This window comes from Canis lupus, chromosome 21 (genome assembly GCF_048164855.1).
Source record: "Canis lupus baileyi chromosome 21, mCanLup2.hap1, whole genome shotgun sequence".
NCBI classification, from domain to species: Eukaryota; Metazoa; Chordata; class Mammalia; order Carnivora; family Canidae; genus Canis; species Canis lupus.
Genome location: NC_132858.1, coordinates 7,679,993 through 7,703,455, shown reverse-complemented (window position 1 = coordinate 7,703,455; position 23,463 = coordinate 7,679,993). Strand labels below are relative to the sequence as shown.

The window sequence follows — 23,463 nt, the reverse complement described above, 5'->3', positions numbered from 1 at the left end:
CCAGCAGAGAGGCAGCAAGAGGACAGCCACGGCCCTGGGGGACAGCGGATTCTGAGCCAAAAGCCAACACAGATCCTCCCTTCCTAAGAGGGACAGAGGGCATAGCCCGGGGGCAGGTATTTAGAGTGAGGAGCCCTGATTAATACCAGTCAGGGTTGATCCTTTCTCCATTTCTCCAGCTGGTCCTGTCTACACCCGCACAGGGGTCAGCTCCATCCATTGTTGGTTGGAACGAAGCCTTCCTGAATTCGATGCCATCATCACAGACTGCTGGAGAACGATGATGCACTTGAATTTCCCAAGAACGCATGAGTTTCGCCGGGTCTGAATTTGGCACCAGCTGCTGGTAGTGGGGGTGGGGGGTGGGGGTGGGAGCCATGTTATAAAATATCCAATCCAGTGTGGACGTCACAGGACACTTCATAGTGCAGGACACATGTGCATGGCAGCAAGCCTGCCCCCCAGTGCATCTCCCTGTGGTGGACACTGGCCTAAAAGACTCTGCAGGACGCCAAATGGCCTAATGAGGGTGTTAATGAAGGAAACCAGAATCGTCAGCTCATCATCCTGTTGAATCTGTCCAGGGCCTGAGGGTGGAGAGCAGGCCGGGGGTGCTGACCCAGCTCCTGCGGTGCCCCTGTTTTGAGTCTGTTTCTGTGATGGGGGATGCTGGAAGAGCCATACAGGTCAGCTTGGGGAGGCAGTCACATTTTGCTCATATCAGTGACTTTGGGAAACAGAGCCGCATGTTATACAAAGGGATCGGAGCACCTGGGTGGCTCAGTGGTTGAGCGTCTGCCTTCGGCTCAGGGCGTGATCCCAGGGTCCTGGGATTGAGTCCCACATCAGGCTCCCCACAGGGAGCCTGCTTCTCCCTCTGCCTGTGTCTCTGTCCCTCTCTGTGTGTCTCTCATGATTAAATAAAATCTTTAAAAAAATAAAAAGGGATCATTTCCTTAGAAAGTTATTATAGAGAGTTTGTGTTCAATTCCTTATGGAAATAGGTTCTCCTCCCCCCTTCCCCTTATGGCCCTGACAGCCAGATGGATGCACCTTAGACCTGAGGCAAAACTCAGCTTCCTGCTTGGGCTGCGTGAGCAGGTGCTTGGTGGCTGCGTCCCACGAGGAACTGCCAAACGGCAAACATACGGGTTATTAATTTTTATAAAACGATGATGTTTATTTGTAAAACCGAACGGCAAAAAGACAGACAAAGAAGGTAAGGGAGAAATGCTAATATAACCCGAGCTATTTTTTTTTTTTTTTAGCTGACTTTAAGGCAGGACAGAAGTCTGGAAAAGATAAAGCCTCAAGTTCAAATGTATAGAGCTTACTTTTCGTTTGCATCAAAGCAAACCAAACACTGAGAAGGTCTAGAAGCAGAGCTAACAGACTCAATTGATCCTTTTTTCCCCCTGACCGACTGCTGGGGACCGTGGATGCCTCGGCCTCTTAAGTAGCGCGCCGAACAGCAGGCCGATTGTGCCGCAGGGCCAGCGCTGCCCCAGGTAGCCGATAACTTCCCGTGTTGAAATGATGACTTGGGAGATTTCATCGTGATATCCCTGCACGGCAGGAAATATCACCTTACAGACCTGCCATTTCTTAAAGTAATCGGTGAGAATGCCATTAAAGTCCATGTCTTAATTAAGCCGAGCATTAGCCAAGGAATTGAAGGCATCCGAAGGCTTAGCCCTCCTGTGGGATCCGGTTTCACGGGGCGGCCGTGTGCGGAGGGCTGGGAGCTCCGAGGGGGACATCCCAGCGGCCGCGGCCAGGCCGCCCAAGCCCAGCCCGGGAGGGCCGCTCCGGAGCCAGTGGGAGGTGCAAGGTGAGCTGGAACCCAAAATGCTCTGGCCTTTAATCCGATTCTTGGCAGCCAGTCAGCTGCCCTTGCGCCCTGCACCGACGTGCGGGGCCAGGCTGTGGGGAGGGTGCTGTGGGTGTGGCGCCTCCGACTGACCAGGTTCCCCTGTCACGGAGCCTACACAGAGGGAAACTGAGGCCAAGCGGAGCCCGCCATATCCCCATAGAGCTAGGGAGCCATGTGTCAGGGATTCCACCCACCTGGCTGCCCCTCTACGAAGCCAAGACGGCCAGGAAGACCTGGAGGCCCCCTGGGGCAGGCCTGGCTTCTGCTTCCCACTTCTAGGCTAGGCCTTGGGCTTAAATGCTTCTGTTCTCAGTTTTCTTTTTTTTTTTATTTTTTTAATTTTTTTTAATTTTTATTTATTTATGATAGCCACAGAGAGAGAGAGAGAGAGAGAGAGAGAGAGGCAGAGACATAGGCAGAGGGAGAGGGAGAAGCAGGCTCCATGCACCGGGAGCCCGACGTGGGATTCGATCCCGGGTCTCCAGGTTCGCACCCTGGGCCAAAGGCAGGCGCCAAACCGCTGCGCCACCCAGGGATCCCATGTTCTCAGTTTTCATCTCTGGAAAATGGGATGGATTCCCTGGTGCCCACGTGGAGTGAGCCTGCGTGTTGCTAATAAATGGGGATAAAATGTAACTTCAGTGTATGCACCGTCCTTCCAGAGCGGGTCAGGACCAAGAGGAATGGGTAGGAAAGCTTTGTGAATACCCGAATCCTGGTGCACCTGCAAGTGGTGATCGTTTTTAAAACAAGGGCACCTGCCTTGGTCTGCTTGGGCCGCGGGCGCAAACAGCACATGTTCTGATGGCCTGGAGGCTGGCGGAGTTTGCTCTCTGGTTAGGACCTGCTTTCTGGCTTGCAGGGGACACTTCCTCACTGTGTCCTCACAGAGGAGAGGGGGAGGGGAGGGGGAGAGGTCTCTGTCCCTCTCCTTATAAGGCCGCAGTCCTGTGTGATCAGGACCCCACCCTTACGACCTCATCTGACCTTAACCACCTCCCTAAAGCCCCGTCTCCAAATTCAGCCACAATGGGTTAGCACTTCAGTGTATGAGTTTTGGGAGGACACAACCCAGGCCTCGTGGACTTGCCATGTGTTCTGTGAGGTAAGAAGGGGATCGGGCTCCCTTTGGCCTTAAGGTAAAACAATGTGGAGCTGACTGTCTACGCAGCAGACCACCTTTCCTTCCTCCTCTTACCCACCTCCTTGCGCTTCCTGTAACCTCTCTCTTCATTATTGGGGAGGAGGGCAGCACAGGTGCACACAGGTGGGGTGTGAGGCTACCTGCCTGGGCCCTGGGGCCTGCATGGCCCATTCTTCCTGGGCCCAGAGCCGCTGTAGGAATGCACCTGCTCCCAACTGCGCAGACAGGGCAGGGGATGAGAGCAGACACCCAGGGTCCTTGCAGCCCACCCGCGGCAGCCCCGTCTTGTGACGGTGAACCCAAGGCTTGGAAACTGTGAGGAGGGCTGGGAGGGAGCGGCACCCTCACCCCCGAGTTCTGGTTTGTCCTGTTTCTCCTGCACGGAGAGGCCAGGGACACCTCGCGGACTCTGTTTCTTCTCCAACTCTTTTTCTGCTCTGATGCTGCATGTCCCCTTCTCTCGCTTTCCTGGGGCCGCTGTCACAAATCGCCACAAAATAAGGGCCTGACAACAGCAGAGATGTATTCTCTCACAGTGCTGGAGGCCAGCGGTCTGATTTCACCATCACTGGGACTCAGGGGGTCGGCAGGGCCACTGGCCTTCCAGAAGGTTCTCAGAACCCTTTCCTGCTTCTTCTGGGCCCAGTGGCAGCCATCATCCCTCAGCTTGTGCATCAATTCTCCTCCTGCTCCCCTCTCAAGAGGACCCCTGTGGTTACATTTAGGGTCTGCATAATCCAGGATGATCTTCCCACATCCAGCTCCCCAACATAATCACATCTGCAAAGTGCCTTTTCCTTCTAAGGTAACATTTATAGGTTCCAGGAGTGAGGACCGACCTGAAGTCTCCGGGTGACCACCCTTCACCTACCACCTGCCCACAGGTGACCGCCCTTCACCTACCACCTGCCCCCAGGTGACCGCCCTTCACCTACCACCTGCCCCCAGGTGACTGCCCTTCACCTACCACCTGCCCACAGGAGGTGCTTAAGCAGGACTCCCTGTGAGAAGGGAAGCTGCTGCCTTGGTCCCTTCCCGTGTCACCTCCTCTGCGTCTCCTGCCTCATTCATCCTTCCTGGGCATCATGACCTGTCAGGACAAGCCCTCAGCAGCCCACATTTCCTCCATTGCTGCCCAGGTGAAGGGGGTTTCTTGCTGGCCAGCCTCGCCATGCCGCAGGCAGCAGATAGGAGCACAGACAGTCCAGGTACTGCTCCCCGTGGTGCTCTGGCCATCCTGGTTCAGGTGTCGGGCTCTGGCTCCCCACCCCTGATGTAAGCTGGTGGCACATTCCTGCCCACTCATGCCTGGGACCCTGGGCTGTGCACTTGACCTTGCCAGAGGCCCCTATACCTCCATACTTCACCCCTTGATCCTGAGCTTGGAAGCTTGCAGCATGTAGGTAGTTATCCACCACCACATAACAAATCACCTTGCAGACTTAGCGCCGTCAGGCAAGAATAAGCACCCATTATCACACTGAGTGAGGCATTTGGGAGCAGCTCGGGGTGAATGGCCCCAGTTCAGGACCCTCATGAGCTTGGGGTTGAGGTATTGGGCGATGCCGTCTGAAGGCTCGAGAGGGCCCGGAGGGTAGGCCTCCAAAATAGTGTCCTCACAAGGCCTCAGCTCCTTACCATGTGGACCTCTCCACGGGGCCACTTGAGTGTCCTCACAACACGGTGGCCAGCTTTCCCCAGAGCGCAATTCTGAGAAGTCCAGCCCCTAAGTCACACGCTGGTGTCACCACACTCTTAATCAGCACGAGAGGGGTCTGCAAAGGACAAGTGAAAAGGAGGAGATGCGTTGGGAGCCATATTGGGGGCTGGCTGTCACCCGGCCTCTCCACCACACTGAGCCTGCCTTCTTTCCTCAGACAAGAGGAGACCAGCTCCTTGGTCCCCTTCCTCCTTAGCGAGACCACACAGCCTCAGACCAAGGCCACACTGAGCATGGCTGGTCCCGAAGGACTCTGCCAGTCACAGCTCTCTGGGTGGAGAGGCGATGCCCTACCATTCCACCTTCCTGGATTTGGTGCAGGGGGTCATCTGAGGGTGTTAACCAGGTGGGGGCAGGTGTCTTCCTTAAGCCCCACCTGTGTGGCCTCTACTTTCTTTCTTGTGGCAGGGCCAAAACCAGGGGGACAAATGTCCCCTGTGAACACTTCACCAGCTGCTGGTGGCCTCTGGGGAATGACCCCCTCCAGAGCTTCCCAGGCTCAAGGCCGTGGCTGATGGCTGCAGCTTCCCAACCCGCCCCTTGTTCCCCAGCCTAATGCAGGAGCCAGAGGCTGTGCTGCATCGAGTGTCTGGAGAAGAAGCTTAAAGAGGGTGTCCAGTGCCTTCTATGTAGGCTGGGAGAGGAGCAGAGGCCCCAGGAGGGACCCCAGCAGCAAGCAGGAGGCTCCTCTGCGTAGAAGCCCCTGTGGGGTCGGGGCCGGGGGAGAGCAGGGGAAGGGGCTGCTTTGGAGGCCACGGTCTTTCCCGTGGTCACCCTCCCCCCTTCCGCGCATCTGCACACTGCCCGTCTGTGTCTCCATCGCACTTGGGAGCCTGGGTGGCCCTCACCTGGGCTCTCCAGGAGGCCCCTCACCCCCACCCCGGGGCAGGTTTGAAGGAAGATGTGAGGCTGCATTCGTCTGGGTTTGTCTAAAGCTTCCTCACGGTTCTGAGGTGGAGCCACATTTGCGACGCGCTAGGCCAGGCACAGGCAGCGGTTCTTTAAAAAATTTTTTTTTTAAATTTTTATTTATTTATGATAGTCACAGAGAGAGAGAGAGAGAGGCAGAGACACAGGCAGAGGGAGAAGCAGGCTCCATGCACCGGGAGCCCGACGTGGGATTCGATCCCGGGTCTCCAGGATCGCGCTCTGGGCCAAAGGCAGGCGCCAAAGGCAGCGGTTCTTAAACCAGGACCCCGGACAGCACATGCGGACCCCGGCAGGGGTGGGTCTTTGGGGCGAGGGTGCAGGGCCCCCGTCTTGAGAGTCCAGTTGAGGCAACCGACGGCCTGTTGACGCCCAGCGTGGTTAAGAGGCCACGGAGGCCAGTCGAGCCCCCCCAGCATGCGGGTGGTGCCCGGGCAGGGCCCCCGCAAACCGCCCCCACCAAGCACCCTCGCCTCCGCACGTGCCGGGAGGGGAAATCATTTAGCCAGATTTAGCACTTGCCTGGGTTCTGGGCGTTCTGTCGGTGGCATGGAGAAGGCCGCGGCGGGAGGGGTGGGGGCAGGCGGGGATCGTCTGAATTCATTTAGAGCTGCCAGAACGTGATTCAAAGCAAAAATGGCTTCAATGGGTCTATAAAAAGAACACCCAAATCCTCTTAGACAGACAAAAAAGCATTTTGATGATTTCAGTATAAATGAATCTGGAACATAAGGATTAAATTTCTCCGAAAATACTTGAGAATCTAAAATGGTGCAAGGAAGGAAAACGATGGTGAAGAACATGACTGCTTTTGGAGAATTTTTCAGGGAAAACGTGGCTTGTCACAGCGCCCGGAAGCAGGTCCTTTTGTTTGCCAGTGTCAGGCTAACGAGACAGTGGCTCGCGGGAGGGTCTTCCTTCTCTCGCGGAGCAGGGCCACCCTAGTGACCCCATTTTGCCTCAGTTGCCTCTTTCCAGACCCAACTACAGCTGGGGGGCTTTGGGGGTCAGGACCTCAAGGTATGAATTTTGGGGGGACATGGTACAGCCCATGACGATTGCCATCAGGGTGTTTGCTGGGGTCAGCCCGATGACCAGCAGCATTTCTCCTGCTTTTCCAATCCCAAGAGCATGTCACAATCTTATGACAATCAGTGGCTTAATTGAACACATATCTCAGAGGGGAAAAGATATTTTGGTGTTACTGCTGTGATAAGGGGGTGGGGGACACTGGCGGTGACTCCGAGCCCACCCACCAGAGCAAGAAGTGACATTGGGACAGGACGTTGGCACGGTGTGTCTCCCCATGCATCGTTTTGTGAGATGTTTACCTTCAAGTGGTACATGTTACCTACGGGGTGGGGTTCTGTTGATCCGTTTTGTATTTTTGTCAAAATGCAAAGGCCTTTTCCTTCGTGTGGCTCTGAAAGAGCTCTTCCCTGTTTTCCCCCAATCTTTCGTGATTTGTTTCTTTTCTTTTCTCATCTGGTCCCTTGGTCCACCTGGGATTTATGGGAGCATGTTCAGGGAGCTCTCCCAACACCGTTTGTTGGTCATGTTCTCCCCATTGACCTGAGGACCCTTCCATGCTCCGCGTCTACCTGGGCCTCCTGGGCTGTGTCTCTGGGCAGCCTGTGTACCCCTCACTGTTTTAGTGACCGATGCTTTGTGATCTGTTTTACTACCTGCCAAGATAATGCCTCTCTTTGACTCTCTTCATTTTCAAGGTCCTCCTGGCCGTCTTGTGCATTTTTCTGCACGGAGGTTAGCACTGCCTTGTCTGGTCAGAGAAAAAGACCTGCTCGTGTTTGCAATGGAGTTAAGAAACTGTCATAAATCTATTTAGGGAGAGTGACTTCTAGAATCTGGCCTACCTTTCCCATTGTCTTCTGTCCTTCAATAGTTTTTTACGATTTTTCCATATAGGCCTAAAAAATTCTTGTTATGCTTTTTCCTCATATTTTATCTTTTTAAAAAATTAGCTGAAAATCAAGTGTTCTCTTCCAAGATAGCTCTGGGGTGTGTGTGTAGGGAAGCTATTTTTTAAAAATATAGTTGGTCCTTTGCTCATGTGTTTTATTGTTTAGAATGGCTTCTCAATGGATTTTCTAGGAATAAAAGCATATCATCTGCAAAGAGTAAGACTTTGTCTCCTTTTTGACTACCATACTTCTAATATCTTTTAAACTAAATTTGCTAGTAATTCTGGAACAATGCAGAGGATATTCTTAAGAGTTTCCCTGTTGAGCACGGGGCTGGCCGGGATGGATATATTTTGTCATATTAGAGACACTTCCATCTATTCTTACTTTGTTGAGGGTGTTATCAGGATATTGTCAAATGCCTTTCCAACTGTGGAAACAATCCTTTGATTTCTCCCACTAGGTCAATTAATACGATCAATTATGTTAACGTATTTCCTAGTATTGTACCTGGCCTGGTCCTTTAATATGCTTCTAAATTGTTATATTTTATTTTGGATTTTCCCCATGATATTTATAAAAGATATTTATCTAACCCTTCAGCAAATTTTGGTTTATGAAAACAATTTGAGAGTTTTCTTTCTCGTTCTTTGCTCCACAGAGTTTTAAACAGCACTGGGATGAAAGGTTTAGGAGGTGTGTTCCCTGTAAAAGCATATGGGTTTGGTGTTTTTCTTTGGGTGGGGGAGTTTATGTAATTTGCTTTTAAAAATAATGCTCTAGTGAAAATCCTTTTATGTCTGTCTTTATACACTTAATGAAAGTTCTTAGCTTAGATTAATTTCTCAATGTGTAATTGCTGTCAAAGTGGATTAAAGTTTGACTAATAGGGCCACACAGATCCTAACTCTCCTGTGAAGGCTAGAAAGGTTGATGCTTCCACCAATAACCAGTGATGCCAGGTATTGCCAACCTCTTTTGTCTTTGCCAATTTGGTAGACAAAACAAAAACAAATCCCTTATATTATTTCAATTTTTGTTGCTTTAACTAATAATAAAGTTGGGTGCCGTTTCATATATTTACTGGTAATTACATCTTTTTGTTTTTTGATGAATTGTCTGCTCCTGTCTTTTTTACATTTTCTCATGGCATTCCTTCTTTTCTCATTGATTTTTAAGAGCTCTTTATGTATTAGAGATCCTTAACCATCCCATGGAATATGTTATCCTAGGTCTGCCTGAGTCCTCCTGGTGAATGGCTTTTGTTATAAAAATTGTGTAGTGAGTCTGTGGTATCTAAGTTTACTCTACTGGGCAGTGGCCAAAGTGTGGGTGAGTCAGTCTTGGGTCATGTGGAGAACTTGAACTAGTAGATTGAACATCCAGAACTAACTTGAGGAACTTGACTCAACTATTCTGTATCCAGTTCCAATAAGCTCTTAGAGCACTGGGGAAAAAAACCCCAAAAACAAACATGCCAGTAGCTGGAAAACTCCCATTGATCGGAAACATACCACAGATAACGTGTAATTCTGGTCACCAAAATGCATTTCCTGAGGAGGGTTAGAAGCATGAGTCTGTGCCTAGGTCACAGCTCTAAAAAGGGAAAGGAGCCATATGCAAATTTTAAAAGTCAAAATTCAGCCAGGTTTTCTATGAGATTATGTTTACTGATGTGCTATAGATTTCTGGAGAAAACCATAAAGACACGGTTGAGATGCAAGAGAAGTTTCATGGCATTCTCTGCTGGCTCTCACCCCAGGGTGTGGCCAGGAATTCTGATGGGTTCCAGCTCCTGGCTGATAACCTCAGGGGGCAGGGGTGGAGGGGGAACTATCTATAAGGCATCTATCATAAACAGCTTTTTAAAGTGAAGCAAACCAGCCGTGACTATTTCAGACCCATCCCTTTGGAAGCTACATCTTTTGCCTCAGACTTCAGTTCCAGCCCATGTGTCCCAGCAGGAGGAAACGCAGTGATGAGCCAAAAGGACAGGTGAAAAATGTCAGGTAACACTATGTGGGGAGAGCATGGCTCTGTCCCCCAGCCCCTGTGACAGACAACACTTTATGCTTTAGGCATCGACCCTGTGTCAGGCACTGTCCAAGGCCCTGGGGAGACAGAGGTGTAGAGGGTAATGAGCACACAGTCACAGTGATGACAAAAGCGAACATTCCTTTCCTGGTACTGGCTCTGTGGGGAAGCATGCTACAAGCACTCTCAAGAAGGAGGCAGGTGCTATGGACACCCCAATTTGTGGATGAGTAAAGGAGGCATGGAGAGATCAAGCCCACACCCATGTTCCATGCCACACTGCCTCCCACATCATCCAGCCCTAGGGCAATCCTCCCAGGGCTGAGCACAGTGATGCTGTGGAGAACATGAATCAGTGGCTTAGGGCACCTGCTACTATGGGGACAGGCAGTGAGGCTCTCGGAGGCAGAGTGATGGAGCCTGCCTGAGGCTGTCAGAGAAGACTGGGTCCTAAAGGATGAACTGGATTTTGGCAGGAAGAGGAGGAAGGACATAGAAAGAGGGTGGGCCTTCCAGGTGATGGGCCAGCCTGCAGGAAGGAGCAGAGCCATTGAAAGGACAAATGACATCCAGGGCTGGTGAGGAGGGCCAGTGGGTCTAATGAAGTTGACCTCAGGGGACAGTCTGCAGAGGCTGGGGGCTGCTCTGTGAGGGGTCTCTCAGGGCTACCTTAAGGAGTTTGGCCTCCGTGTCTCAGCAGTGAGAAACACTGCAGTTAATTGAGCAGAGAGAAGCTTGATTAGATTCATGATTTAAAAAGCTCATGACGATTGTAGCCAGGAGGGAAAAACCAGGGGGGCACTCAGTGTTCTCCACATAGCTCACCATCTAGGACCACATTTGGAAAAGTCTGGGAAAGGTGGAGTTATAGGTGCAAAGTGACACCCTGACCAGCCCAAGGAAGTACATGTTTGCTGAATGAATAGGTTTAGAGGCCGAATTGTCATGCTGGCTACAGATGTGGGGCTGACTGACGCAGGCTCCAGGGTTCAGTACTAACAAAAGTTGGCTGTTAGACACCTGTGTAGCCCAGTTCTGTCAACAAGGAATGCTACCGAGGGTCTCATCTGTCTAATGACATTGGATTTTTGTATGGGAATGTGATTTTTAAGGCTAAAATCTGCTGTCATGATTATCAGAGTATTTGCTGCAAGGAAAGGTTTATCACTGTTAGACTGAGAACAGATGATGTCTTGTGTGTCTAGGTAAAACCATCTGCCATAAGTTTGCTTCATGGCTCCTTTTTGCCTCGTTCGCCACCATCATTTTATGTCTGCGGGTTTATGTTAAAATTACAAGGTGCTTAATGCGTGACTCAGAAGAACCAAACTTTACATGGGACATGATAGCATGAGTTGGTGGGGGATGAGTTAGCTAACCGGTTCAGGTAACAACCAGAGCTAATTCTCTTCCAAGCTAATTCTCTAGTAAAGCACCTCCAGGGACATTGAAAAGATGAAGATGTATGACCCCACAGCGAGCAATGAGTGATGGCCTATATCAAAACTGAAGAAAAACAAACAAAAATGCACCCAGCAGATTCTAGGTAAAGTTCTAGGATTCTAGGTAAAGTTCTGCCCAAGGAAACTGGGGATCAGATTGGAATTGAGCACTTAGCTTGCTTTCCTGTTGGGATCTTAGAAAGGAAACCCAACCAGCAAGACTGATTTGCCCAATTGTTTAAAAACATGTCAACTGGACAAATCTCACTTTGTTCAGGGATTTTAAAAGCAAGCAAACAGGGGCAACTGGATGGCTCAGTCGGTTGAGCATCTGCCTTTGGTCTGGGACATGATCTCAGCATTTTGGGATCAAGCCCCGAATCAGGCTCCTTGCTCATCAGGGAGTCTGCTTCTCTCTTTCCTCCCCACTTGTGTTCTCTCTCTCTCTCTCCTTCTCTCTCTCTCTCTCTCTCAAATAAATAAATAAAATCTTTTTTTTTAAAAAAGCAAGCTAACAAACAAGCAACAAAGAACAAACTCACTGATGTGGGACAAGACAGGACAAGTGGGGTAGTATCTAAAATATGAAGACTCCTGAAAATGATCTACTGCAGAATTCAGAGGGGAGAAAAATCAGGGAACTGATCGGCAGGAGATAATGGCCAACTACCAGATGGAGCTCTATAAAATGTCCATATCTATAATTCCCAAACTGCTGACTATAGGCAATTTCATCAGATTCAACTTCGTATAGATTCTACACACCAAGACAGAAACACGATGGATGACAAGAGGCACACGCACACAATAATCGAACAAGGAAACAAATAAGACCGAATATCTCCCTTATAATAATAAACATAAATAAAATAGATTCTTTTGTTAGGAAGACTCTAAAATTGAACAAAAGAGTTCAAATATGCACCATTTCTTTTCAAAAGGTAAAAAAATGATAAATGAATATATTCACCTATTCATGCAGATTTTACTAGAAAATGCAAGTAAAAATAAACAGGAGTCACAATAATAATATTGGCTCAAGTAAAATTCGACAGCCAAAGCACAAGCAGAACAAAGAAGGCAATTTTATTTTGATAAATAGTACAAGTCACCAAGCCTTTTGGTGATAATTATTGCCTTAAAATATGTAATGTAAAATTGTTAGAAATGTAAGGATGGAAACCCACCAAGGCCCACCAGCTCTTTTCCATATTTGGAACCTCCAAGACTCTGAAAGACAGAACTTCATCAGCCCTATGCCCGTTAGGCAGCCAAACTGGATCTGAATTGATGGGAGGTTGTTACAGTGCTGTGTCACTTAGTGCTAATGTTTGTGCATTTCACTGAAAAGAGGTATCTTCTGTGGGAGTTTTAGGTAAAATACCATATGCTACCTTTCTCAAAACTAAAAAATTCTGAATTCTGAATCATTGTCTACTAGTGGATGAAGTTTGTGGGCCTATAATAAGGAAATCTATTAAATAGGCAAAAAATAGAGCATACAATATAATTATAATTAAACATTTTTTAGGTGTGTGTGAGTGTACAGACATATCCACAAGCTGATTCTATAGCCTACAAATAGGGAATGAACATTTTTATGGCTCTTATGTCATATTTACATAAGTCACATGCTGTGATTACAAAGCAATACAACCAGAAATTTATAACCCAACCATGTGGTCTTAAAAAACACTCTTCTGATTTTACTCACAAAAAGAATTAAAAAATAAAAATGAAAACAGTCAAAATTAGGGCAAAGCAGAAGTAAAAACTGAAATTGCAGACATATTGACGTTTGCGGGATGAGGTCAAGACTGCTTTCTGAGACAGATTAAATGCTTTCATTATTAAGGTACAAAGAGGGAAGCAACGAAGAGTGGGTGTTGGGTGTGGCCACAGAGCAGGTGATATATAGTTCTCAAAAAGGCTATGTAGGACACACTGCTGAGAAGTCACTTGTGCTCAATGGGTGCTCGGGAGATGCCTGTTGCTGCCTAGAAAAATGGGAATGACCCAGTGATTGAATGAAGACAAGGTTGACAATCTGAGAAAACAAATACCTAGAGGAGAAGTTGAAAAGTTATCAGAGAAATGTCCTCCAAAAAGACTGAGTTCCATCAAACCCGCCAGTAATCCCACATCTCCGCACAATTTAGACTACTCTTCCCAATGAAAATAAAGATGGACAGTCTTCCTATTTGCACAAAGCAAAACTACAGATATACCTAAATTATAAATATAGATTATTTGTAAAGTAAGGTTTCAAATATAATAATGACAAATCAGTTCCAATCAAATTTTTTAAAAAAGATTTTATCTATTTATTCACAAGAGACAGAGAGAGAGAAAGGCAGAGGGAGAAGCAGGCTCCATGCAGGGAGCCCGATGTGAGACTCGATCCCGGGACCCCAGGCCAAAGGCAGATGCTAAACCACTGAGCCACCCAGGTATCCCTCTAACCAAATTTTTAAAAGCAGATAGCATACATAATCGGGCAGGTTTATTGAAAGAAGGTGGGGCTCCATATTAGGAAATCTGCTAACATAATTCTCCACATTACTAGGTCAAAAGGAGGAAAAATCTATAATCATCTGGATAATTTCCAGCAGCTGCCTTTATACTCAATGACTGAGCACTAGACACATTTCCATTTAAATATGGGACAGGCGAGAATGCTCCGTTATTGCTGTTACTCATCAATATTATTCCAAAAGTCCCCACAAAGGTGTAGTTTTGGTAAGACTATATATATATATATATATATATATATATATATATAAAACATGATTGTCTACAAATCAGGAAACATTCACAAAAAAATGAGTGTAGGAGAATTCAGAAGGTAGCTAGTTAAAAACTAATTATACAAAAATCAACAGCTTTCTTATATGCCGGTAATAGCTCAGTAGGAACTATCATAACAAGTACAGACCTTACGCACGATGGCAACCCAGTTTGTAAAATCTCGAGTAATAAATTAAACAAGGACTGTGCAGAAAGAACGCTATAAAAGAAGAGAACTATAAAACTTTACTGAGGAACATAAAAGAAGATTGGAGTAACAGACCACTTTTTTATTAATGGACAGAATATCCATGACTTCAAAGATGTCAAGTGTCTGCCCAAATAATCTATGTGTTTAACACAAGTCACATAAAACCCCACTAGGATTTTTGGAAGAAGCTGACAAAGAGAATTTAAAAGCTATCCAGAAACCTAAATGTTCGAGAAATGTGAAGGAAGCCTTAATGAAAGCTTTTACAGTATGGAGGTAGAGATAGTGTATGGATGGTACAATAATGGGAACAGACTTACAAATTAATGGGATGAAAAAGAAAATTCAGCAACACGCCCCCAATAGGTTGAATATAGTTTGTGTTTCTTTTTTTTTTTTTTTAGTTTGTGTTTCAAATCAATAGGGAGTATATGGGAAAAATATAAACATAGATCCCCACTCATCCCTTACACCAAAATAAATTCCAGATGGCTAAAAAATGATTAAATGAAAAAGCAAAAAACAAAAACCCCAACCATGAAGACAGTATAGGAAAGTGGAGGTGAATACATTAAGGAATCTTGGAGGGAGACCACTTTTCCTAATTGACAGTACAGAGGTCCTTTCCTCGATGGAAAGATGAGTAGCTACTTTCCTGTCCCCTCAGTCTGGTGTTCACTGTACCCTGGTCCGGATCCGTTTTCCTGATCTACTCCGTAGGTATCGTTCATCTCGTTGCAGCGGGCAGTTTATGGAATATGGAACAATAATTGCTGCCTCCCTGCAGGCTGTCAGCCTCGTGAAGGCGGGGCGTCCAAAGGGGGCCGTGCAGGCCTCCCCACCAACGCAGGGGCTGGGAGGCAGCAGGCGCTCAACAAAAATTTAGTTAAATGATTAAGTTAAAATTATTTAAATTAGTTAAATGATTAAGTTAAAAGAAAAAACACTATGTAACACTATGTAAGCTCAATCACAATTGATTACAACTAATCATAATTCACAATACAGACACGAATTAATAAAGTAGTTTATACAACATGATGTCCCCCCACCTTTTTAAGAAGGCTCCACACCCAGCATGGAGCCTAATGTGGGGCTTAAACTCACAACCTTGAGATTCACAGCTGAGCTGAGATCAGGAGTCAGGAGCTCAGTCGATTGAGCTACCCAGGCACCCCCAACATGATAACCTTTTAAAACATTGAAAACACGTTGGTGCATCCTCAGAAATAAGCCTGCAATCGCATGCAAGAGTTGGTGAGAGTGGTGCATTCTTTTCTCTATTCTCTAACTGTTCTAGAGTCCAAATACATTGGTTTTGTAGGAAGAAACTTTTCTTTTCTTTTCTTTTTTAGCTAAAAATAAAAGCCAGTATGCAATGGAGCTGGAAAGCATATGTCCAGGGCAATACATGTGACCCTTTTTCCACACAGTGGGGTCACTTCCACACTGTGACCTCTTTTCCATCTCTCCTTACTCGTCACCAAGCATGGCTGAAGCCAGCTGACGTCTTGTGCTCACACTGCCAACGGCACCTTTCCAGCTCACCGTGAACGGTGGTTGGGTGGTCAGTGCTCCCCAGACTAGTGCTGATTCGGGAACTTCAATCAGTAGAGCATTAACACCACGTCTGTCGTGCTGAGCCCGGTGACAGGGAACTAGTCCTGCCACAGTGGGTGCTGGGCCCTCTTCCTGATGGAGACAGTTTCTCCTCCCAGCTGCCCACCAGGTGACGCGACTGTTCGTCCACTGCTTTGCAAGCACCAGCAAACAGATTCCAGCCAGCCAACTGGTCTCCCATGGATGGAGGGTGTTACTGTTCACAATCTTTTCCGAAGTCTAAATCAACTCCAGTACAGTGAAGTCTACGGTCCCGCTTGCGACGACCTCTGGCTTTTACAATCTGCCATTTTTAGGAGTGCTCCTTGTCTTAAATTCTCTACTTATACCCCAAAAAACATTTAAAAATAATGAGAAGGGAAGACATTTTGTAAAAAAGCTTTGTGTTGTTTCATCTCTGGTGCCAGTCTGAAACCCGGCTCTCCAAAGTGGTTAAACCACCGTGACTTAAGTATACCTAAAGTCTGTTTTTAATGGGAAGAAAAACAAACGAAGTGAGTTCTGTGTAATCAGGTGAAGCAGTGAAATATTCTGAAGGGACATTTAACTATATCTCTGTATCACCTGTACCCCCCAGATTCACACTCAAGTTGTTCGAAACCTCTCAGCAATGTGTCTTGGCGTCCTGGGACACGAACCAGCAGAAATGTGCTTTCTCAGGCTGATGGAGAGGAGAAGGCTGAAATCAAGGTGTGGGCAGGGCTGTGTTCTTTCTGGAGGCTCTGGGGAGGGTCCTTCCTGCTTCTTCCAGCTTCTGGGGCTCCACTGCTCCCAGCCTGGGCCTGCACGTCCCTCCACCCCCAGCACCTTCTCCGACTCCATGGCCTTCTTCCTTGTGAGTTTCTCTTCTTGTAAGGACATCAGTCACCGGATCAGGGTCCACTCAACTGCAGCATGATGCCATCTGAACTTATTACATCTGCAAAGGGCCTGTTTCCAAATAAGGTCCCGTTCACAGGAACCCGTGGGTAGAACTTGATCTTTTTGTGGGGCACCGTTTAACTCACAACCCCATCTAAACAACAAACAACTTATTTGCTTGCTTTCTTCACACCTAGGAAGTTTGGTTATTGTTGCGTGATGGGTCATAGGTTGTTACTGAAGCCACAGCCTTCCTCTGGGGAGGCCTTAACAAAAGGAATGGTTTTGTAGGGTGTCCAGCAGTCCCGAGATCTCACAACTGCATGAAAATGGGAATCTGATGGTCAGGGAGCAGTAGATCCAGGATAGAGTGATTCCCAGGAGTGATGACATCCTTTCCTTCATGTCTGGGAGTAGGAGCCCTGGAGAGGCTGCCCAGGGCCAGGCCTATCTTGGTTAAGGGTGACCCACCTCCAGGGGCCCAGAGATCATGCTGAGGTTCCAGCCAGTGCCGAGGGCACCTGTTATGAATACAAGGCTTGGGAGCTGGGTCTGAGTGTCTGAGATGGGGTCAAAGCAGCCTCAGGGAGTGGACACTCTACCCAAGACCTTGAATGACCCACGAGGGACAGGGGGCAGGTTAAGATCCAGGGCTGAGAAGGGCAACCGATGATGCTTCCATAGGGCCTCTCACACCTGGAGCAAATTTCACAGGACATCCACCTGATTAGAAAACACTATTAGAATCATCACCAGCATATCATTAGTGTATCATTAGCATGTCATTAGAATCCACACGATTAGAATGTTTCAGATATTACTAACTATAGAATAACATGATTAAAAAAATAAAAGTATAACAATTTATTTGACCAAACGAGTCTTTGCAAGTCCCTTTTCTTATCCCACAAGACAGTTCTTTTATGGGCCTGATGATCCCAAATGGATGGCGATGGTCCTCCCTTTCCCCAAAGGGGAAAAGATTAAAGGAGGGTTACCTTTTGATGAGCTTGACTCTATGAGCTTCTGGGGATAGAGGTGGAATTTAACACACCTACCTCCTTTATTATTGGCCTCATTGCAGACACACAAGCACGCACATACACATATTTAAAATTACACATGACGTAAGATGTCTTTTTTAAAAAAGATTTTATTTATTCATGAGAGACACACAGAGAGAGGCAGAGATCTAGGCAGAGGAAGAAGCAGGCTCCCCACTGGGAGCCTGATGCGGGACTCGATCCCAGGACCCTGGGATCATGACCTGAGCCAAAGGCAGATGCTTAACCACCGAGCTACCCAGTTGCCCTGATATGTCTTGAAGCATAAATACATGGTTCTTTCTTGGGATCACATCTGATGACATGTTCTGTTGCAATTCCTTCTGTGTTTTCCAGAGCATGTCCCCCTCCCTTCTCTAGATGGACAGCTCCCACTGGCCCCTGGAGGGGCCATTGCCACCAATGTGGGACAGGCGCTTTATCACCCCTTTTGTGGGGCTGGAACATGAGGCCGGTCCCAGGGGAAGTTCTAAACACTTGCTAAATGCCCTTGCTTCTCTTGAGGGCAACTTTCATAGGCCTGGAGGGTCACTGGAGACCCGGCTTATGTTTGCTAGTGAGGTTTTTCAGATAGGAAAGAAATAGTTTGACGACATGTCATAAAAATCCAAAATAAGCATCTTATGCAGCAGAGAAGTTTGTTTCTTTTCCTCCTAAAAGAAGCCTGGAGGTGAGCAGGCTGTGGCTGCTACGGGGCTTCGCCAGAAACCCTGTTCCTTCTTGGGTCCATCTGCTCGACCAGCCTAGCACACAGTTTCCCCGCCTCAGAGACACCTCGTGGTCCGCAACAGCTGCAGGAGCTCAGCCATCCCATGCAAGTTCTGGGCTGCGGAGAGAGGAAGGGAGGAGGGCGCACGTCCCAGCTGAGCCAGCTCCCTTTAAGGAGTGTCCCTGGAATCCCACCCAGCCCTTCTTGGAGATTCTTCCAGAAGGATTAGCAAATGACGGAACCTGGGTGGGCAGCTGAGAGCCTTGCTCTGGTGCTTCTTCAGACTCTGCTGCTTGGCTGAGTTAATCATGACAAGAGTTGAATCTCACTAAAGAGGATATAAAGATGGCAAATAAACGTGTGGAAAGATGCGCCACGATGCTGGCAAGGACGGGCAGCCCTGGGAAGTCTCGCTCCCTGCGGGCAGGATGGCAAGGTGGTGCAGCCACTTTGGATAAGCGAGTGGTGGTCCAACCAGACAATGGGATAGGACTCAGCGCCAAAACAAACAAACAAACAACAAACAAACAACAAACAAACTCTCAAGCTACGAAAAGACATGGGGGAAACTTAAATGTGTCTCTGTGTCTTACTAATGAAGCCAATCTGAAGGGTTACAGACTGTGTGATTCCAACCATAGGACATTCTGGAAAAGGCAAACCTAGGGAGATAGTGGAAAGAGGAGAGGCTGCCAGAGTTAGGGGTAGGGAGAGATGAACGGGTGGAGCATGGAGGATTTGGGGGCGGTGAAACTGCTCTGTAGGGTTCTGTGGTGGTGGACATACTGCATTATATATATATCCTAACTATAGAACGTGCAACCTTGAGGGTGGACCCCGGGTGATGATGTAGAGTCTATGTAGGGTCACTATCGTGCCAGCTGCAGGTTACCAGGCCAGGTGAGCACCCCACTCTGATCAAAAACAAGGTGTGGTCATAAAGTCACAGGGGTTCCTAGTGTGGCCGACCAATTCTAAGAGGGGCTCAGGCTGTTCTGAGCCACGCCTGGCATCGAGAGGCCTTGAAAGGACTTCTCTGCGAGTTTCAGTGAATTTGACCCTGGGCAGTGTCGTTCCTGTGGCTCTGAGCCTTATTCTCCGTGACCTGTGTCTTGAGACTGCAATTGTCACAGCCAGTGGGAGGAGCAGGCAGAGATTGATCGGGCCGCTGGGGCTCAGCCTCTATGCCAGCGAGCCGACCCGGGGCACTGGGGGCAGCCCAGGCCTGGTGGGGGACAGAGTCGAGCCACTGCGACTGGCCACCGCAGTGGCCCAAGTGCCCGGGCCTGAGGCCTGCTCAGCCTGCACCTGCCACTTGCCGGGCATTCCGGCCCGCAGGGGGGAAGGGCAGCAGACAGAGGCCCCATCCTGGGCCCTCAGGACCAGCTGGAGGGTGTTTGTAGCTGGAGGGGTCCCTGGAGCCCTTCTGCCCAGGCCTTCCTTTGCAGATGAGGTTCCTCGTGGGTGACCGGCCCCGGAGAGGCAGCTGTTCAGCCCGTCCTCGGGGGTTGGCCACTGCCCCCCAGTGCCTCCCATGCAGGCCTGGGGCCACCGGTGAGGCAAAGCCACGCCGTATGCAAAGGTAAGTGACCTTTTCTGCCTCCTGGATGCCTACAGGCCTGGCCTGAGACCCAGCACCGCGTGAGTCAGTAGCTCCTGCCCACTAGCGCCTGGGGCGCGCTCGTGAATTCCTGCCCTCTCCCTCTGGCCTGAGAACCCTCGGGGCGGTGCTGGAGTCCAGCCCACATGCCTCGGGGACCTTCCGGCGGCGAGGGGATGAGTGTGGAGCCGAGGCAGGCTGGGGAGGGACGGACAGACAGGCGGACGGACAGACGGGCAGACGGAGAGGTTGGAAGGAGAGCGAAGTTTTCAGACTTTGGATGAGAAAGCACTGAACCCTGGCCCCCACCAGGCAGTGGGTTTGGAGGTGGCACCTCCACTGTCCCCATGTCCAGCCCTCCAGGGGCTACAGACACACGCAAAGCCCTGTCCCCGATCTTACCTGGCTTTCCCTCTGCCTGAGGTCACATAAAGATATGCAGAGCAATGAACAGACGGTGCACCCCATCTCGTGATGACACCCCCAGGGACAACAGCAAAGGCCCCTGGGTGGAGAGGAAAGACCCCGAGCTGGCAGAGGAGGCCCCGGGCTCTTACCCTCTCTCTGGAGTCGAGGTCAGTGGGAACATCCCAACATGATTTCCTCGCTCCAGCCTTCGAATTGCCAGGATCCTTTGCCTCTTTCCAAGCACCGCTAAATCCACAGGCCTTGTTTCCAGCGCCCATGTTCTCCCCAGGGTGCCCGGGGAGGACGTCCCCCCAACCACGACCCTCAGGGCCGCTGGGCAATGCGGGCGCATCCCATGCACTCTGCCTGCGAGCAGCCCTGACCCGGACAGCGCAGGTGACACCACGTGCCAAAGGCGGTAGGAAACATATGGATCGTTTTTCTCCCTTCCTCCAAGTGCAAATGCCAGCAGTCGGGACCCAGAGCCTTGCAGCCCGGCCCTGCTCACAGAGAGCTGGCTCGTGGCCTGGTGAAGGCACAGTGTTCAGAGGCCAAAAGACGAGATTCGAACCTTTGTTTGATGTCAGAGTAGCTGGTGGAACCGCAAAGGAAAACCTCGGGTTTGTCACAAAGGTCCCTCCTGGCTGGAGGCCCTGGCTGGGGAGCTCATTGAACACCAGGCCCTTTCTGCCTCCTTCCGAATTAATCACACAAAAGGATAGACCCCATAAGTGCCCCCCCGCCCCCCCACCTGTGAAAGCTGCAGGGGTGGTGATGGCCAAGTCGGTTACAACAATTAGGTTCAAGAGCAGACCGCATATCCACTACCCAAGTACCCAGGTCAGCCCCCAGGGTTTTCACTGACTTTGAGGTAAAACTCAAACCCTAGAGCCTGATGCCCACCCTTACCTCCACCCCTGAGCTCCAGCTCTGGCACATTCTGGGCCCCTAAATAAGCTAGACCGCCTTGCCTCCTTGCCTCTGCTTCCCTTCACAACTGGACCAAGTTCTACTTTCTGAGAATCCCCCGAGCTGTCACCTCCAGGAAGCCCTCCCGGATCCACCTCAGGCACTATCCAGACTGCCCTCAGTGGTGACATGTGGCATCCCAGTGTATCCCCAGTAGGACTTTCCATGCAGTCCTCTGGTTGTCCTCATTTCTTGGCCCTGCTCACCTGGCCAGGCTGCAGTGGAGCAGAGAGGCGGGCACCCTGGGCATGGCTGACCTGAGCAGTTTTGGAGATGGCTCATGGCATCAGAGCCCCTTGGAGGTTTCTGGCATAGTGATCACCACTTTTCCTGTGCCCCTCACCCTGGGCCACATGTACACACAAGTGTGTGCACATACACAATGTACCTTTGGGAGGAGGGGCCACCAGGCCATGCTCTGGGGGAGGGGGGACAGCGTGTGCAAGGGCCCTGAGGTGGGGCTGGGCCTGGCCAGCCAGGAGGAGGTTGGAGCCCAGCAGGTCTCAGATGGGACAAGCTGGTGTTGGTCCCAGTGGACAGGCCTGACTTGGAGGATGTGGGGATGTGTGTGAGGCTGTGGCAATGCTGCTGGCCCAGGTCCCTTTTATGGAGGGGTCGCCTGCCCCCCCCCCCCAGTTGCTTGAGTCTCGGTTGCCAGTGGTTCAGGGCTGCCCCTTCTGCTGATGCCACCCCGCCCAGGAAACTGTGTCTCCCCCACCTCAGGGGGCAGCCCACACCAACGACTGACTGACAGGGTGTCCAAAAGGCTGCCCCATTCTCAGAGACAACTCGGCAGTGTGGTCTGTGCCAGGTGTCCCGGCACCACGTCCTCACTCCCCTCCCACCCTCCCTCCCTCCCTCCCTCCCAGGCTTCCTCCTCAATAAACCTCTTGCACCAGAATCCCTTCTTCAAGCTCTGCATCTGGAGAACAGGAGAGCCCAAATGACGGAAAACCCACGGGGCTTTAACCAGCCCACTGCCAACCTCCCACGTGGACCGGCCCTCAGGATACAGAGTCTGATGTGAGAAGCAGCCAGGCTGTGTCATTAGAAAAGAATGACTTCACAAGTTGGAAACAATGTACACGTCCATCAGCTGGTGAACGGACAACACGGATGACCCTCGGAAACACCGCTGAGTGAAAGAAGCCCCTCCCAGGAGACCTCGTGCTGTGTGATTCCCTTCATGCAAAACATCCGGAAAGGTGAACCCATAGAGACAGCACAGCGATTAACCGCTGCTTGGGAGGTGGCAGGGGTGGGGCTCGAGGGGAACCAGCCGCAAGCGGGAGTGAGATGTTCACGGAGCGGCGGGAGTGGCACAACGTGGTAAACTTACTAAAGCATCATCAAATTGTATCCTTGAAACTGGTGAATTATGTAATATGGAAAATTTACCCCAGTGAAGTTGTTTACAGCCTCTCCGATGGAGGCAGGACTTTCTGGACGTGAGTCTGTGGACGAGACCACCAACATTCCCATTTTTAAAATTTTCCTCGGTGAGAGTCAGGTAAAATCCTTAGCATCAAATATCTGGTTTGCAAAAGCATTATGAGGTTTGGGGGATTAATCAGGCAAAATAAAAGGTGCTTGTTTTTTGTTGCTTCCTTGGCTCAGACCTGTGGTCAATGCTCTGGATACAATCAAGAACCTGTTTCCATCACTCGTGAGCACAGATCCTTGTGGGAATATGGTCTTGTTTTGTTTTTAAAGACTTTATTTATTTATTTATTTATTTATTTATTTATTTATTTATTTGATAGAGAGAGAGCAAGCACACAAGCAGGATGAGCTGCAGAGGGAGAAGGAGAGGAAGGTTCCCCGCTGAGCAGGGACCCTGATGCAGGAACTGATTCCAGGACCCTGAGATCATGACCTGAGCCAAAGGCAGATGCTTAGCAGACTGAAATCACTCAGGAGACCCGGAATGTTGTTGTTGTTGTTGTTTTAAAAGATGACCAAAGCGAGCAATTCCCAGACCGTCTTTCTCTGCAGCAGTGTTTCTCAGACCACTTGTGTCATATGAAAAGTCATATGAAAAACTTGGTAGAAATGCAGATTCCCGGCCCCCGGCACAGACTCTGTATTAGAACCTCAAGGATGGGCCCTGGAGTCTGCATTTTCAGAGCTCCCTGTGGAATTTTCGGCTCCAGCGAAGTCTGAGAGCTGATT

General features: G+C 49.5%; 1 long non-coding RNA gene across 1 annotated transcript; it reads left to right on the top strand.

Annotated features, from left to right (window-relative positions):
• Nucleotides 1–2,836: 2,836 nt before the first annotated feature.
• LOC140612584 (uncharacterized) lies at nucleotides 2,837–22,896 on the top strand. The gene is made up of 3 exons (XR_012013739.1): nucleotides 2,837–2,978; nucleotides 19,763–19,896; nucleotides 22,161–22,896. It is a non-coding gene; the product is annotated as an uncharacterized lncRNA (long non-coding RNA).
• Nucleotides 22,897–23,463: the final 567 nt, after the last annotated feature.